Genomic DNA, 13,775 nt, shown 5'->3' with positions numbered 1-13,775 from the left:
AGAGAGGGCCGCCCCAGCCCAACCAGGAGAACAGCCCCCCCGCCGCGCCGGGAGAGCCCAACGCAGGGCCCCACCGGAGAGGGACGCCCACAGCCCCAGATGAGCACCCCACCACCACCCAGGAGTTCCGGGCATCCCCCCGCCCCAACCCCAGGTACGAGCCAGGACCCCCCAAGGGAGACCCGCCCCGCACTCCAGGCAGCCACCCGCCCGGCCCACGGTTGGTCCAGGGAGGAGCAAGGCAGGGGCCCGCCGCCCCCGCCCAGGAGGGGGGAACCCCGGGGAAAAAAGAGGGCCCACAAGGGGTGTTGTAAATATGGCCCGACCAGGCTCGGCCACAGTTGGAAGTTAGGCGGGGCCCAGCGCTCAGGAGCAAGGACCAGAACCCACCCCCCAGGGACACCAACACCCCCGGCTCAGATGTAATGTGAACCCCCCCACCGCGCGGAGAGAGCACCGCCGGGCCCAGGAAGCCGGCACCCCGGGGACACGGCCGCCGCTCCAAAGGGGCCCGTACCCCCCACCAGGGAAGAGGCAGGGGACAGATGGTCCTAGGTCCCACCTTCCTTGCAAAATGTGTGTGCGTATATGTGTGTTTAAGAGGGTGTGTGTGTGCATGTGTGTGTGTTTATGTTGGGATGTATATATTGAGGGGGGAGGGGTGTGTGTACTAAGGGGGGTGCAGTTAAAATTGGCGGGTAGGGCACTAAGGGGACATCTCCTGATTACTCACAGTGATGTCCCCTCACCCTCCCCACCAAGGGGCCCTAAATGTCTAAGGTGCGGTTAAAATTGGCGGGTAGGGTGCTAGGAGGACATCTGCTGCTTGCTGGCAGTGATGTCCAAGCACCCCCCCTACCAAGGGCCCTGCATGTCTAAGGTGCAAATAAAACCGAAAGAGGGGGGGCCCACTCCATACGGCAGCCATAGGAGGGGGGGCCACTGCCTAGTAAACCCCCCCACCCCCAAGGCCCATCGCAGGCTAATCCCCCCACCCCCTCACCCTATTATGAGGTTATATGAGGAAGGGGGTAAGTTGGGGACAGCTGGTAGACTGTCCCCCGGTGGTCAAACAGCTGTCCCCCGCCCCCCCCCCCCCAGCAAGGGGGCCAGGCCCACCCAGCCCAGGGGCCCCACCCCCGGAGGCGCCGACACCCCAGGCCCAGCACCACCCACCCCACACAGAGGGAGAGGAGCCAGAAAGCGCCGGCCCCCCCCGGAGCAAGCCCAGGCCCCCACCCCCAAACGCCGGCCCTAGAAGAGCTCTGGTCAGGCCTCGACGGGACCGAGGCAGCCAACCGGCCGGGGAAACCGCCGATGGCCTCAGCGGAGACCCCGACCCGTCAACCCCCCCTGCCCCGTACCAATAGTGGCCCCCCCCCTCCCCCAGAATGCCCCCCCACAGGACAGGGCCGACAAGACCCCCCACCCCACCCCACCCCAGACCCCGCAGCCGAAGCGGATGACACCCAGAGCGCCCGGGGGCCCCAAGAGGGTTGTCCCGTCCCGCCCCAGAGCCAGGGAAGGGCTGATCCCAGCCCCAGGCGTAGATGGGAAGCCCATCCAGTGCCGCTGGGCCCCCCCCCCCGAGCAGCGCCCCCCGCCAACCCCCCCCAGCACAGGCAAAGGGACCACCCCCCCAAGCCAAGCCAGAACACCACCCCCCCCCCCCCCCCCCCCCACCACGCACCCCCACACCCAAGCCCAGAGGACCACGCAGCGCCCCAGCCCGCCCCACCCCGGCGCCGGACCCGACCCCCCGACCAACGGAGCCCCCACCACCCCCCGCCAGGCACCGGAGGCCCCGGCCCCCACCCCAGCCCACGGCAGAAGGGCAAGGAGCAGCGACGACCAGGCCCCCCCATCCCCTAAGTCATGGAGTCAGCTATGGGAGACCAGAGAGACCGAATTCTTTCAAAGTTACTTGAACCTTGGGCTGACATTTTTTCCAAGCTGATCTGATCAAGCAGCAGATTTCTGTGTTGACTTATATTTATATTTTTCTTGCTTTTCCAATTTGTTAAAATAGTTTTTTTAGCAATGCAAAGAGTTATGAAAATGATAGAGCCTAATCCTCCTTCTACATCGATGGCACTCATGTCACCAAGCACACAAAGTGACGGTGAAGCTGTGATTGAAACCTTAAGCCAGACTGATAAATCGGCACATACCTGCTGCCAGAGAGCCTGGACAGGCGTGCAGAACCACAGTGCATGCATGTAATTGTCGGGTAGATTACTGTCACAGTGCTGACAAATGTCTGAGTTGCTGAGACCCATCTTGAACATCCTCTGTCCAGTGTAGTAAATTCTGTGAAGGGTTTTAAAATGGATTAGCTGCAGATTTGGACTTTTTGTCAGTTTAAAGGTGTTTAGACAAAGTTCTGACCAAAAGCTTTCATCTGTGCTGATGCTCAAATCCGCATCCCATTTTGTTGTCGGAAGTGAAATGTTATTATCTAAATTACATAAAAGTTTGTATATTTTGGAGAGAGTTTTATTCATTGAGAAATTGATCAGAGTGGTAACTACATCTGGTAGCTTTAAATCGTTGTCTCTGTATTTAAATTTTTTAGTAATACTTGATTTAAGTTGCTGATATTCCAAGAAGTTATTTATTCCATGTTTGTCTTGAAGTTCCTGGGGAGTTATGAATCTTCTATCAATAATTACGTGCTCTAGTTGTTTTATGCCCCCTGCTTGCCAAGCTGGGAAGTGGATAATTTTTTTGTTTATGAGGATGTCTGGGTTGTTCCAGATGGGTGTCATTTTGCACGGTTGAATTGATGATTTTGATATTTTGAGAAATTCCCACCAGGCTGTTAAAGTGGCGTTTATATTAATAGTTTTGAAACAATCCTGTTTTTTAACTGTTTGGCTAATAAATGGAAGATCTGACAGGTTGATCTTTCCACATAACGCCTGTTCCAAGTCTAACCATGAGTTGGTTTCTGGATTATTTTTTAACCATTTTAAGATGTATTGTAATCTATTTGCAAGAAAGTATTTGTGGAAATTAGGTCATTCTAATCCTCCACAGCTTTTTGCAGATTTTAAAGTTTTTAGACTAATTCTTGCAGGTTTATTGTTCCATAAAAAGCTTGATATGGATGAGTCTAATGTTTTGAACCATTTTAGTGGCGGTTGTGTGGGAATCATTGAAAAGAGATAATTAACTTTGGGTAAGATTTTCATTTTTACCGTGGCTACCTTGCCCATAAGGGACAGAGGCAGGTTGGTCCAGCGTGTTAGATCGTCCTGTATGTTTTTCAGTAATGGGGTGTAGTTTAGCTGCACCAGTTCTGATAGTTTGGGGGAAAAATTGATACCTAGATATTTGATATTTCCTGATTTAACTGGTATTGTGAGTCTTTGCTCCGCATTATTGTTCAGTGGTAATAAAACAGACTTATTCCAATTAATGGAATAGTCTGATATAGAGGAGAATTCATTAATGATTGTTGCCGTTTCATTTACAGAATGTAAATTACTTAAAAACAGTAATATGTCATCTGCATAGAGACTAATTTTATGATGGCTGTGTTTAGTTTTGATTCCTTTAATGCTTTCATTCTGTCTTATTGCTGCAGCTAAAGGCTCAATGAATATAGCAAAAAGAGAAGGAGAGAGTGGGCAGCCCTGTCTGGTTCCTCTTCCGAGAAAAAACCTGTTTGAAGTCTGTTTATTAGTTCTAACTGATGCATTGGGGTTGTGATATAATATTTTGATCCATTTGATGAATGCTTCTCCAAAACCAAACTTATGGAGGGCGGCAATAAGGAACTTCCAGTTTACTCTGTCAAAAGCTTTTTCAGCATCCAGTGATAGTATGGACATTTCCTGGTTGTTAATGGTGGCAAAATCTATTATATTAACAAGTCTTCGGAGATTGTCATCCGAGTGTCTGCCTTTGATAAATCCAGTTTGGTCGAAGTCAATTATGTGAGGAGTGATTTTTTCTATTCTCTGTGCTAGTGCTTTGCAGATAATTTTTACGTCTGCATTGATTAGAGAAATAGGGCGGTAGCTTGAAGGACTATTGGGATCTTTGTCTGGTTTTAGAAGAAGAATTATGTTGGCTGAGTTCATGTTAGGTGGCATTGATTGGCTTTCATTGATAGATGTGACCGTTTCATAAAACGTTGGTGCCAGCTGTTCCCAGAATTCTTTATAAAACTCAGCAGGAAAGCCGTCAGGCCCTGGTGCTTTACCATTAGGCATAAGTAACAGAGCTTCATGAAGTTCAGACAACGAGAACGGAGAGTCTAAGTTTGTTATTTGATCCTCATTTAACCTGGGTAGGTTTACATTATTAAGAAATGAGTCAATACTTTGCTCTGACGGATTGATCTGTGGTGTGTACAAGTTTTTATAAAAGTTTTCAAATGCGTTATTAATTTTGACCGGGTCATGAGTGATATTTCCTGTTTGGTCCGTAATAGAGGTGATTGATGATTTTTCTCTATTAATTTTAAGCTGATTAGCCAGAAATTTGCCAGATTTATTAGAGTTTTCAAATCTTTCAAGTCGTAGCCTTTGTATTTGAAATTGTGTTTGTTTATTAATGATGTCATTTAACTGCAGCTTTAAATTTTTCAGATCTCCCAGAATGTGTTCCTGTGCAGAAGCAGCATAAGCAGTCTCCAGGGTTTGGATTTTATTTTCTAATTCTAATAAATCTGCTTTCTCTTTGCGTTTTTTGTGCGTTGAATAAGAAATGATTTTCCCTCTCATGACTGCCTTTGCCGTTTCCCACAGAATGCACGGTGAGATGTCTGGTGTATTGTTGAATTCTAGGAAGGTTGCCCATTCTTTTTTAAAGAATTCAAGAAATTCCTGGTCTTTTAACAGAGACGTATTAAACCTCCAGGTCGTACATGAGGGTGTGGATTTTTCCCTGGAAATATTTACAGAGACTGGTGCATGATCACTGATAATAATCGGATGAATGTTGGAACTTTTAATTTCTTTTAAAAGAGAGTTACTGATTAATAAATAGTCTAAACGGGAGTGTGAGCGGTGAACTGGAGAAAAAAAGGTGAACCCTTTAGTGCTTGGATGACATGAGCGCCACGCGTCGCAGAGACCCAGATCATTCATGTACTGCTTTAGAATACTTGCAGACCTCCATGTGCGCTGGGCTGCTGCTGTGCTGAGTCTGTCAAGTTCAGGGTCCAGAACCAGATTGACGTCTCCTCCTATAATGATTGTGGAGTCAGAGTGAACTGAGAGTGAGGTGAAGAATCTGTGAAAGAAGGAAGAGTCGTCAACATTTGGACCATAGATGCTGGCTATGCAATAGTCCTTATTCTGAATGGATATATTAATAATTACAAATCTACCTTCTGGGTCAGTAACTGTATCCTTATGAGTAAATGTAACATTTTTATTAATCAAAACAGCAACTCCTCTTTGCTTGGAGTTATAACTAGAAGAATATATGACTGGAAATTTTGAGCTGCACAGGAGGTCCTGAGATTGTGTACATAAATGGGTCTCCTGCAGTAGAGCTATATCTGCTTTAAGATCATCCAGGTGAGATAACACTTTCAATCTCTTTGGCCCAGAGCCAAGCCCACGCACATTCCAGTCTCCTGCATTTTGGGTCTTACACCAACACCTTCTCACAAATTCTCGCTCTGATACATTTTTTTTAACATATTCTTTGTAATCCCAATTTTTTTCCATGATATTTTTCTGTGTAAGAAATTATTCAAGTTATCAACTGACCAATCAGATGCCTCAAAAAAAGTAAATGGTGCCTGGCAGCCCCCCCATCCGACGTTCGAAACATTTGATTGACAGATTTTGGACCAATCACTGATGATTTTTGGCTCCAACGTGGCAGTGTCTGTATCAAGATAAAATAGCAACTGAATTAACTTCATTTCATTGGAGGTGGAAGTAAGTCATTTTCTATGCACACTCACTCATTCCAGTTCTCATTCACAGTCAGTGGTTGGGTCATACCAAAGACTCTAAAAATAATAAATCAGACGCCATTTCTTCCTGCATTACGCTCAGCATTATGTGGTTGTATTGGCGGGGGTTAAACCACCAAATGGTTCCTGCTGTTAATGCAGCTTGCTGCTCCCCCTGGAGAGCGGTTATGAGTTACTATGGATCAAATGCAGAGAACAAATTATTAGTATTTAGTATTCCCAAGTGAAAATGGGAAACTGGGTGGGATGGAGTAGTGACTTGTGCAAACCCATGCATTCAGCAACCTGCCACTGAAACAAAAAAACTGCCTCTATTTATGAACAAATTTGAACTCTTGTGGGAAAAAAAAAATCTCAATAGAAAATCAAGCAAAAAGCTTACTAATAATAAATTAATATTATTATTCCTGATATTATTTCCACACTTTTTATTGTGACCAAGCACAAAAACTTGTACAAATTCATCTATGCCACATTGCTGCATTGCCCTGCACGTATTTTAAGAGTGTCCAAGGCTATATATTATTGTTGGTCGCACACGTAAACTAAACCCAAAGCCTAACCCAGCCAAGAAAAAATTTCAGCACTGGCCGCACAAATTAAAAAAATTACATGATAATAGTCACTTTGTATTAATGTTTTGGTTTAAAGTTTGAAAGTGCCTCCCTTTTAAAACCAGCCTCTGTCTCAAATTTAACCACAAGTCTAAAATGAAATTTGGGATTTCTTAATTGTTCATAGAAGTGTTTGCATTTGTAAATCCATACATGTGTTCTTGGAGCACCAAAAATCCTTCAACTTTTGTAATAATAACCGCCTTAGCCCCATGCCACTAGAATCTAGAAGATGGATAGATGTTTTCCTGGTGTCATGGAGTCATTGTGCATTTCCATTTACCCGCTTCTACATTTCTTACCCTTAAATTCTTTTAACTTGACATCCTTTTTAAATCAGTCTGACTTATGGAAAATACAGATTAAACATTGGTAATATTGGTAACATGTATCCTTAGATTAGTTGGTATAGAATAATTCCCACCACTTACCTCCTTGGATCAGTATGATTACATTTCTGAGCTTATGGATAAACCTGGGATCTCAGGTGGGGAGATAATTATAGAGCATGTCATCCCTTCCTGAAGTCTTTATCTGTATTTGATGTTTGTCCATCTGTTTCTCTTTCACAGCCCTCACTGAATAAGCTTGTTTCTCGGAGGGCTGCAAAGCATGCTGGGTAATTGAAAGGGGCTGCTGGCACAGGTCACACAGATGGAGATGGAGTGTGTGTGTGTGTGAAGGGTGGTGTCTGGCAGAAGTCAAATGGCTGTGGATTTATCAGCTTTCCGACGAAGGCCAAAAAGCAACACTTGCCAAATTCCACACTTGCTCTGACACAAACACACAACCACATCCCGCCATCATTAAAATACACTTTCATTTCACTTCCAGCCTCACTTGTTCCACCAATTAGATGCCGATAAATTCCATTTGTGTTGTAGTGTAAAGGATAAATGCATAGTACCTTTGAATTCCGTCTCTTTTTGTTCTTTTGCTCTCACAGTTTTGTCAAAAATTGATGAAGATTGTGAAAGCATTTTTCTTTAGTCTGCTCCATGGTCCAATAAATTGTCTTCATACCAGCGCCTGTTCTTTTGTTCATGTGTGAAATGTTCATGCTTGTTTTTTAGGACGTCAGAACCTGCAGAGGTTTGCAGACGCAGGTTTAAATAAAACCTTTCACAGAGGTAATATGGTGAATTTTCCTCTGAAAGAGACGTTAAAAGAGAAGGAACTAGCATTTCTTCATGCTGTGCTTCAATTGAGTTGATATAACTTGTTTAAAGACCTACTCCAATAAAAATGGTGTTTTTAATGTGTTTCTTGTAGCATTTTCCTTAAGATGGACACACAGTATTAAAGAAAGTAATATGAGAGCTGCGTTTCTGAGTATTTCTTTATACAAATGATGATGAATCAGGAGCAGATGAAAACAATGCAGTTGGAAAAAGCTTGTAGTTTAAATGAGTGGGCCAGATTCTTCCTGCTCTGCTCCATTCTGATGCATCCACTTGCATACGACTAGATCCATGAACGTCTTTGTTTTTCTCTTCCGATCTGGCATCTGGCTCAAAACTGTACTGCTGTATAGCTCTGATATTGCTCAGTACTAGTGTTGGCTGGGGTGGGGTGTGAGAGGCTGTAAGCCAGCGGTACAGTGTGTAAACATAGTTATGATGAAAAATGAGTGCCGGGTCACTTTTGGTAGCCAGAAAGGAGGGAGTGGAGACAGAGATGATTTTTGATGTCTTGTCGAGCTTTTACTCAACAGAAGGTCTTGCTTTCTTTAATAGTGTAACAGGTTCCCAGGCTTCATCATTGCTTGCTTCTGGATGTCAAGGTCTATTCAGTTACACACAATAAAACCACTTTTTTCAAAATAGCGCCTTTTATGTTGGTTGAGCAAACCCTTTCATGTTTTGGTCACCTGGGTGATCGAACAGATCGACGAAAGTTTCGAAAGAATCAGCAAAAGTAATGGTCCAATAATATATCAGTTTGTTCGGTTCTAGCCATGAATGCATGAGTTAAATCTTAACACTTTTCTGTTAAAAAATCTGCAAGCTACTGGAGAATGCCACTTTTGCGAGCTCACCATGCGCACGCTGTTTAAAATCTACAAGTTCTAATTTCAACATTTTTTTCACAACTGCCTTCTAATGATGGCTGAGAAGTTAGAAATTGATTCATGAAAATCCCTAGGACAAGTTTTCTTTATATCTAGTACTAAAGGTGTTTTTTTTTTATTCAAGATGGCAGCTTTTCCCAAAACTAGAGGTCAACAAAACCCCATGGGTCTAATGCTACCCATGGGTCTAATGCTACCCATATTGTGGTAAAACGTGAAAACCACTAAATCTCAGATTTTGCCACAAAGTGGCTGCCAAACCCTAGGTCGTGTCACCATCCCATAATAATTTCAAAACTTCCTTTGGATATCCCCGACACTTGTGTTTTGGTTTTGTGACTGTATTTTGAAAAAATAAATTTTTTTGGCCCTACAAGTGGTTTTCGGCCTATTTATTTGTTTTAAGGTATCACCCGCTGTGATGTCATCGTATTTGGGGGGGTGTCATTCACTTTGGAAATTTGTTTTGAAATGTGTTTGTTCAAATTGTTCACTGCTCCTCCCTGAAATTTGTTTTCAAATTTATTTGTGGCAAATTTTGGTGTTTATGTGGTGGAGGTCAAATTTTTTGCTCAAAAGCACAGATAGAAAGCGGCTAAATAATAATAAAATAATAATAAACATTGCAGAAAAAATATGGGAGTTTTTGCGGTTAGGACTGAGTGTGCCTTTGTGTGTGTTTTGTGTTTTATTAAACACCGGTCATGTTTGTTTTGGCTTATTCCTTTCCTTTGAGGGCTTTTTGAAGCTTTTGGAATTTTTTTCCATCATTGCAAAAACATTATGGTCTGTGCAGTCCTTGACTGCTGCGGGCCATAATTAATACACTCAGTGAAACGGAGAAATTTATTGGACGACTTATTAAACAAAGTACATTGTCTCGTAAAAATATGTCAGTTTTGTTCCAGTCATATAAACAGAGTCAAAAAAATGATTTCGTGCTTGTCGAGCAGCCGTCCTCTCCTTGACTGTTCATTTAAGGATTTAGCAGAGTTTCTTTGAGGCACAGAGGAAATAATCCAGTGTTTCTATAATCCTGCTTGCATGTGTGAAACCAACCGGCCACTCAGACACACGCTCTACCACACGGACTGTCATCTGTGTAGCTGCCTCATTACCATACAGTGCTGAAGGGATTATGTGTCAAACATGATGGAACAAGCTAGAGATGCAAGGTTGAAAAGTGGGAGATGTTTTCCTGAGAGATCTACAGTTAACGTTTTAAAACCTGAATATAAAAAACTGGATTTCCCTCCAAAATTTAGAACCAATCAATTCCATGTCATGCCTGTGGCCCAAGTCATCAGAATACCCCACATTATCTGTTCCACCGCAGGATCAGAAGACTTATATCGAATGCGGATTGCTTTTCTACCCCTATGGCTTCACCCTATGCCAACATTTATCCCTCCAAGTGGAGAGTTATGGAAAAATATGTGCGCTGTTGACCAACACAGAATTTCCAATATTTTACTTTTATTTAAATTAACTTATTTAAGTTTTTGTTCTCTTGTTGTTTTGCATCTTTATATCACCTTTGGGAGTTATTAAAATTAAAATCAATGTGATTGCTTGTGGACTGCTGCTTTTTTAATGGCATGAATTATAAATGACGTTCACAACTGCATAACGAGGAGCAATCATAGATTGTATGTAACTAAAAGAGCATCACTTCACACACTAAATTACTCCCCAACCCAAACCGTCACATGCAGAAAATTTCCCACACATTGACGGGCAATAACATCTTAAAATATTTTGAATAATTGCCATAATTTATAGACTTCTGAATAGACCTGCACAATAAATCGCAAATTTATTGTTATCGTGATATCAAGCTTTGCAATATGCATATTAGAAAAGACGGCAAACATTTAAATAAATGGTTACCTTAAATGAGCTTAAACTATCTTATGGCAGCTTGAAGTACTTAACAAATCAAATTAATCCACTTATGCATCTGACCAATTGGATTGAACCCATCAAGATAGATACACGTGTCCGTAAATCCATATGATTGAAAGAAAAACTAGAAACATGTCTGTTAAACTGTGATTAAAGTATTAGACACGTGCACAGGCATACACACCTACAGACACAAAAAAAATAACCTGAATCGTCTTGGACGTGGGCAGTTGGAGTGTCAGGGATTACAGGTTTAATTGGCCAAAGTGTCAGAGGAAAGACACAGTGTGAGAGAAGCGTGAACAACTTTGGAGAGACACATCATCTTCATCCTCAGTTTAGGAGGTGGAGCAGCAAAAGATGTGCTTTGGCCCAGCCATCAGCTTTCCTTTGACAGACATGAGTCACCTTTTAACAAAGGTGAGAATAAATTGTTAAAGGCTGATTTAGTTTAAGGCTTTAGCAGGCGTCTCTTAAAAAAAATTGATTTTGAGTGAAATTAGAAATATAAATTCATATAACAACATAGTAGAAAATGACATTAAAGGGCCAAAATCATACTTTTCTTAAGCCTTTCAGAGTAAATTATATCTGTATATATGATAATATATTACCTTTGGCTCATTAAAGAACCCTTTTTTTTTCAATATTTTATTTTCGTTTTCAAGTATACAAAATCAGACAAGCAAAACAAACAGTTCAGGTGCTCTTTAGACCATTACAAAACAGAATGAAAAAATACAAGTAAATAAACAATTGCCAGTTACATTTTATTCAATATTTATTTACAGGCCATCCAAATAGGAAATAAAGAGAAGAAAGAAAAATGTGTTCTCGATACAGAGCGAAATAATTTTAACTTTCTGTAAGTGATTAAAGAATCCTTTTTTAAAATAAAATTTGAGTGTTAGCCTGGGGCGGAGCTGGCAGCACAGACTTTTCCTGGAAGGGGCTGTTCTTTACTTATCTACATCACAATGTGAGAACCCACTTGTTTTCGTGGATTGGGAGGGGCTGGTGCTCGGAGAGCAGGTTTTTAGAAGAATGCTCGTGTGAATTGATCAAAATTTTACTTTGAGGTTGTTTTTTGTGAGGAATTAGCCTTTTAATACTCTTAAAAGGTCAAAAAGTTGCTTTACCCTGAGTTTGCCGAACTTTTGACCATGCCGACTTAAATGTCAAATGCTAAACTAGAAGGAGCTGCATTTCCAGAAGAAAATGCAGGGTTGAATGCTGTATTGCTGAATGAAAGCAGAAATATGATGAAAAAGCTGAACATTGTAAAAGTAGAATGTCTAAAATAGGTCAAACATTGTAGAAGGAGTTAAGCATGAAAGCTGAAATTGTTCAAAAAAAATGGCTGAACTGCCTGCAAAATCCTGAAATATTTTGAAAAGTTAAAGGACCACAAGTCAAAGGTGAACATTGTAAAAGTAGAATGACCAAAACAGGTCAAAATTTGTAGACGGAGTTAAGCATGAAAGCTTAAATTGTTGAAAAAATGGATGTACTGTTGAAAATTTGAAGATGATGCTAAAATGGCTGAAAGTGCTAGCATCAGCATCATCAACTGACTCAAAAAACCACATTGTTTAAGAGTATCATATTGGTAAAAGCTACATGTTCTAAGTTGACAGAAAATCCACTTTTTTCAAAATGGCGGCTTTTCTATTAATTTTATCTCCATAGCAACCATTTTAGGTTTGGGTCGGCATGGGATGACGAACAAATCGACGTCAGTTTCAGACAAATCGGAAAAAGTAAACCTTTGGACGTCCTTAGCAACGAAGTTTGTTGGCTAACCACGCCCACATTCCTTATATGTCCAGATCCAGTGAATTTCAATATGTTCAGTTCCAGCCATGGATGAAGTTTATTGCAATATTTGCTTCAGATTTTGTCATAAAAAGGCCACCAACAGTAGGTTGTGTCGACATCCCATAATGATTTCTAAATGTATTTTATAGTCCAAAGCCTTGTGATCATTTTAATGTTTGACGGTTCTAGCTGCAAGTATGTGGAAGTTATATTGGTTGAAAGAAACAGAGGTTTCAACTTTGAAAATCACAAAATGGATGCCAAACAGTCTCCATCCCACAATGATGTCAAACCTTGGTGTTGTAATCCAAAGCACCAATCATTTGACAATAAAAGTGTAGCCACATCCTGCAGCAGGAGACATTCTGGCATATGCAGAGCTTCAAGATCAATTCTCTCAACTATGCATGTGCCATTACTTTTTGCAAACACATCCATGTATATTGATCATCAGCCAGCTAGCTGAATGATACAGCATTATATTTTCATTAAACCACTAACTTATGTGGTGCAAAAACATGATAATCACTTCTCGTAACAGCAACCTAACTCATGGTTTGGTAATCAACACTTTCCCATGAGCCTTCACTTTTGAAAAGTCGCAGGATTTGAAGGACCAAAAGTGGTGGTAAAAAAAATTTTTGGAGGTAAAAAAATTGTAAAAGGAGTTAAACAAGGCCTGAAATTATTGAAAAAATGGCTGAATTAATGAAAATTTGAAGATTTGAAGGAAAGGAATGAGCTGAACTGTTTCATACAATGGTTAAAGTAAGTAAAAACCTGTAAAAGAAGTTAAGCACAAGGATTCTCTATGTATTTTAATGGAGCCAAAAATCCTGGAAAATCCTGGAATATCTTAAAAAGTTCAATGATTTGAATGACCAAAAGTAATAACTGTAATAAGTTGAAAGAGTTGAACATTTTAAAAGTAAAATGGTAAAAAATTTTGAAGCGTCCGAACCGGGTGTCGAACCGGGCGCCTCGTGCATCATAACTTCCCAATGCATTTTAATAGGGCAAAAATTCCCGGAAAAACTGGAATATCTTAAAAAGTACAAGGATTAGAAGTACCAAAAGTCATAGCAATAATAAGCTGAAAAAGCTGAACATTTTAAAAGTTGAATGGTAAAAATCGGTTAAAAATTGTAGAAGGAGTTAAGTGTCAAAAAACGGCGGAAGATAGTATAAATAATAATAATAAACTAGAAGGGGCTGCATTTCCAGAAGAAAATGCAGGGTTGAATGCTGTATTGCTGAATGAAAGCTGAATTTGCTAAAGAAATGGCTGAACAGAGCTGGAAGAGCTCAACATTTTAAACGTAGAATGGTCAAAGTGGGTAAAAAACTGTATAAGAAGTTAAGCTATAAGATTTCCCATGTATTTTAATGAAGCAAAAATCCTCGAATATATTTAAAAGTTCAAAGA

At 41.4% G+C, this 13,775-nt stretch overlaps 1 long non-coding RNA gene across 1 annotated transcript; it reads right to left on the bottom strand.

Moving 5' to 3' along the window:
• Window positions 1-1,998: 1,998 nt before the first annotated feature.
• On the bottom strand, window positions 1,999-5,680 carry LOC144995623 (uncharacterized). Its single transcript, XR_013659151.1, has 2 exons — window positions 5,125-5,680; window positions 1,999-2,310 (listed from the first exon to the last, which is right to left on the bottom strand). It is a non-coding gene; the product is annotated as an uncharacterized LOC144995623 (long non-coding RNA).
• Between the last annotated feature and the right edge of the window lie 8,095 nt (window positions 5,681-13,775).

The sequence above is a fragment of the Oryzias latipes genome, chromosome 11 (assembly GCF_053564925.1).
Source record: "Oryzias latipes strain Hd-rR chromosome 11, Olatipes_Hd-rR_3.1".
NCBI classification, from domain to species: domain Eukaryota; kingdom Metazoa; phylum Chordata; class Actinopteri; order Beloniformes; family Adrianichthyidae; genus Oryzias; species Oryzias latipes.
Note: the sequence above shows the minus strand (reverse complement) of the source record. Positions and strands in the feature narration are given on the sequence as shown.